General features: G+C 46.9%; 1 pseudogene; it reads left to right on the top strand.

Annotated features, from left to right (window-relative positions):
* Positions 1-501: 501 nt before the first annotated feature.
* Positions 502-1,484, top strand: LOC130600978 (G-protein coupled receptor 35-like; annotated as a pseudogene).
* The last annotated feature ends 3,386 nt before the right edge of the window (positions 1,485-4,870 follow it).

Genomic DNA, 4,870 nt, shown 5'->3' with positions numbered 1-4,870 from the left:
TACAGCCAGAGCACGAGCATGTCCACCCAGTGACACCTGCTATGCCCCTCCAGGCCTTCACACTGCTCCTCTGTCTCCCAAGCCAGCAGACCTGCTAGAAGAGCTTTTGCTCATGGGTTGTGCTGGGCTTTAGGTTTGGTTGCTGCAATCCCTGCCTAGCTCATAACCAAGCTAAGGGTAACCTTACTTCATTTGCACAGCCTGGCCTGTCTATAGGGGCTCTTCTCACTGCTATTCCACCCCTCCATTCAAGATGCCACTATTTAATACAGACTGTCTGCCGTGTCCTATTGGAAGTGTACTTGGAGATATTTACTCCTAAACTGAGTAAATGTACACAAAGCGTGACAAAGGATGCATCCCAGTTAGAGGCTGACTGAGGCGGCCAGCTGTGTAGACTCAAATTCACATTTGTGATGGGCAAAGTAAATAGGTACTTAAATACCTTATTTTCTACGGGATATGCATCTGTCAAGAGGCAGGAGGAAAGTCTTACCATGTCTTCTCCTATTTCAGGTCTCAGAACATCACACAACTTCTGCACAACAGGACAATGAATGTGTCCAGCAACTGCAGTATCACAAGTCCAGAACTTTATCACCATGTCTGTCTCTTTGAACTTGCTCTGTATAAGGTCATTTTCTTTATTGGAGCTCTATTTAATGCCCTTGCCCTCTGGGTGTTCTTCTGCAAGATAAAGAAGCGGACAGAAACAAGGGTGTATGTAATCAACTTAGTCTTTGCAGACTGCTTTGTCATCTGCACCTTGCCTTTAGGGCTTATTTGCTCTGGAATAAGTCAGCCCGGGATGAACTCTGCCAGTTTACAGAGACAACGTATTTCATCAACATGTCAGTAAGTACCTACGCAATTACATTTATCTCCACTGACCGATACATTGCCATAAAACACCCCTTGAAAGCCAGGGCCTTCAGGTCTCCATCAAAGGCAGCCCTTCTCTGTGGGCTTCTGTGGGTTTCTGTGATAATTGGTGCCACCGCACAGATTCGGCAGAGCCAGTCCACCCTGTACTTCCAGAAGGATACCACCGTGCCTGCTGCTCTGAGCCTGCTTTCCATGTTCTTCATTTTATTCTTCCATTGGCAACCTTGACTTTTTGCTCCACAGAAGCGATCAAGAGCCTTAAGAGATGCCTGAACACCAATTCACCAGAGGAGAAATGAATCCAGAAAGCTGTTCACATTATTTATGCAAACCTGATTGTATTTCTAGTCTGTTTTCTGCCAGCCTTCTTTGGGTTACTTGCCAGGTTCGTAACGGATAGCGTTGCAGCTACGTGTTTCATGCTCCATGTTATGAAGAACATCTCCCCCATGACAAGGTGTGTTGCCACATCTAACTGCTGCCTGGATAGTGTCTGCCACTACTTTGTGACCAAGGAGTTCCATGAAGCCCTTCTAACATCCAAAACCAGCAGTGAACAAACAGATCAAATCCATCCCTTGCAGAAACACACTTGCTAAAGGAAAGTGCGGGGTGGAAGGAGAGAGGCAAGAGGGATAAAAAACAGCAACCCCCGCAAAAAAAAAAACATCTCTGCAACATCAGGATAAGACATCTTCAGTGTTACTGGGCTAACTGTCGTTCTTTCTCTCTGGAGAGACCACAGAATCAGAGAATAGTCTGGGTTGGAAAGGGCCTACAAAGCTCATCTAGCCCACCATACCAGCCACCAGATCAAGTCACAACATAAACAAGGTGTTGCACAGTGTAGGTGTTAAGAGGCACCAGTGCTGCTGAAGTTTTGAGGCAGAGGAAATGGGACCTTCTACAGTACTTGCAATGATCATAGGTGCAGGCGTACCTGCTAAAAAGGGGCAACCCTCTCCAAAGGGTCTGATATTAACTTGAATTTTGTCCTTCTGCCCTCAGTGACTTGACTCCAACTTTGACTGTGGTCTTAGATCACTGTATCGCAGCTTCATGAGGGAGAGCCTTGTGGGATGGAGAACAGATGCTAAGGCCACTGCTTCCACCATGCACTTATTGGTACATAACATGCAATTAAACACGGGAAACTGAGCACCCACACAGCAGTACACAAATCCACTTCTGGTGCTGCTATATAGAGGGTCACTTAAAACCAAGAAAAAAAAAACATGTACTACAATGCCAAACCTAATACATCTGTGCTGCTCACACCAAACCGTACACTGGTAGCTTCCTGCCAGCCTGTATCATTTCAAAGCTTGCAGCTATTGTTGTGCATGGAGTAAAGACAGTGACCTGAGGTTATTGCCCCATTCCTGCCCATTAACACTTGTACCAGTTTGTGGCAACACCCTGGCATTTGTGAGACTAAAACCATTGTGGGTATAAATAAAGCCATTACTGCATGGAAAAACGGAGCCCTGCAAAGCACTGTAGACCCCAGAACAGAATTTTTAGTTGTGCCTATCAGACATAAATCTGTGCAGATGGGATCTTCCTAGCTGGATCCCGGACCACGCATCGATGTACATGGCTGGCTTTCCGACTACAAATCTCCTCTCTAATACCTGTGCTTGCTGACTATGCACCATGTATTCTCCAACCCCACAGGGAAGTGACAACAGAGCAGCTCAAAACAGTTAAGCCACAAATGGAAATCCTGGGCACTAGAAGGAAGTGCCCCACAGCGTCAGCATGGGAAACATTACAGAGTTGTTGAAATGCATGTGATAGCTGTATCTCCTTTGGCTTCGTGGGCCTTGACTCTGAGCCTCTTATGACTTGTCCATACCTAAAATATTCTTCCAGGGAATGCAAATACATATTGTGCTCATTTAAACCTACAGATAACTAACTTTCTTGGTGACAGCTTACAAACAGTTCCCCTAAAAGTGTCCTGTCACCTTCTAGTGTCTGCAGGCCACACGCTGAAGCCACTGGCTGAAGACACCAGCCAAACAACATAGGAAACAACCATTCCCATCACAGAAAACACTCCTCACCCAAACACTAGATCTGACTGCTTTGTGTCACTACCTTGGCACGGGACCCAGCATGATGGAAGCTCAGCAGAGAAAGGGATGAAACCATTCAGGTCACTCGGTTGATCACTTCTGTTCCAGTTTTCTTCGACGGGTTATTTAATGCTCTGACATTAATGGTCTTTCACTGCAAGCAGAGCGCACGTCACCAACTTAATCACAACGCACGCTGCTTGGTCCTCATTCTGCCTTTTAAAGTCTCTTTTCAAAGAGAGCGAAAGAAACCAGACACAAATTGGGCCTGAACTTAAAAATCATCCATTGCTTAAGGCGGTGCGTGAGTGTTGTCACCCTCGTAGCTGTCAGCAAACACACAGCTATTAAGTACCCATGGAAAGCAAAAGGCTTAGGGTCCCTCTTAGCCCGTTCTCCTTTATGGTGTGCTGTCAATGCTCACGACAAGCAACACTTACATGTCCAGGCAAGACAAACAGCACAGAGGGTCTTCAAAAACGCCCTTTGCTGTAGGATCCCCTTCTGGGCTTCTGCATCTTATTGGTTACAATGAATGCCTGTCCCAAACAGATGACCACAGAAATGTTCATTCCTTTGAAGAGAGATGAAGGTTGAGCCGTATCAACCTGCTCTCCTACTGCTAACCCAGAAAGCAAACGACTTACTTGTTCTGCAACCCCTGTCACGTTCCTGGTTTCTGCCTGTTGACATGGGGCACCTTGTCCAATTTCCAGTGAGCTTCCACCAACAAGCAGCCTAAGGCAAAATCAGTCCCTGGAAATGCAAGAGAAGCATTTAAACCAAGCTCTATGCTGAGTATACTCTAATAACAAGGAATTAATCTCAAAGGCTGGTTTGTAACGCACAGACAGACAATGCAGAATCACTTCTGAAGCTGCTTTAAGACAGCCTGGAAAGTGGGAAGGGGAAATGCGCTTGCCCAAGACAAACTCCCTCTCCCCAGCTGTGGTGGAGAAACAGAGAGGGCTGGAGCTGGTGTATTTTCAAAGGCTCATTTTCATACTGGCCCCATCAGATACGTTTTGAACACTTAAGGCTTGTCCCAGCCTTTGCCAGTTCTCCCTGTTGTCTGTTGTGGTCGATTCTTGTATCTTCTGGGCTCTTTACTTCCTCCTTGTGTCCAGATCACAGAGCTGCCCCAGGTATGGGCTGCAGCCATTCCCTCACCTCTGAAGAGGTCTCCTGGCATGATCCCTGCAGCAGCATTGTTTTCAAAGCTAGCCAAGACCTGCAGATGCACATAGATGCTGCAAGCACTGTCCTAGTGTTTGCTTGCTCAGGATGCTTTCGAGCCTCAGGAACCTGCACCCACGGAGCCATGTTCCCCTTGCAGGGAAAAACCAAAGACATCTCAGACCTCCCAGGTCTTTTCTGTCCATGAACAACTGCACCTGGAATATACTCCTGCATTAACTCCTCCAAAACAGGAGGGCAAACAGCAACACTGACCTTAGAGCCAGGGTGATCAAATCACTCACTAGACTGGACACAGCTCTCCTCTTTATTTCACATGGCTGCTGATCCCATTTCCTGCCATGGCATTGCTGAGACTGGAACCGTGGCAGAAGCTGTAACGCTGCTGAGATGCAAACCAGCTTTCTCAATCCTTGAAAGGCAGCGTGCAGACCCCTGACTCTGGTTCTTGCTGCAGACCACTAAATGCTACCACCAAGGGCATCATTTGGTGGCAGCTAAAACTAGTAAGAGATGTATTAATGATTGCTCTGATCACTCATGAGAAGTCAGGCGGAGACAGCTCAGGAATGAAGAAGAGGACAGCTGTCCTTTTGAGGCGTATCTCCAAAAGCATTCTGAGCTGCAAGGATGCTGGCTGCCTTCTCCTGAGCACCACTATAAGGGGAAGGGATAAGAGCTGGGTTTAGGCATCCCTTTTCCATTAT

This window comes from Pezoporus wallicus, unplaced genomic scaffold, assembly GCF_028554395.1.
Source record: "Pezoporus wallicus isolate ANWC-B61680 ecotype Strahan unplaced genomic scaffold, APGP_CSIRO_Pwel_v1 contig_8783, whole genome shotgun sequence".
In the NCBI taxonomy this organism is placed as follows: Eukaryota; Metazoa; Chordata; class Aves; order Psittaciformes; family Psittacidae; genus Pezoporus; species Pezoporus wallicus.
Note: the sequence above shows the minus strand (reverse complement) of the source record. Positions and strands in the feature narration are given on the sequence as shown.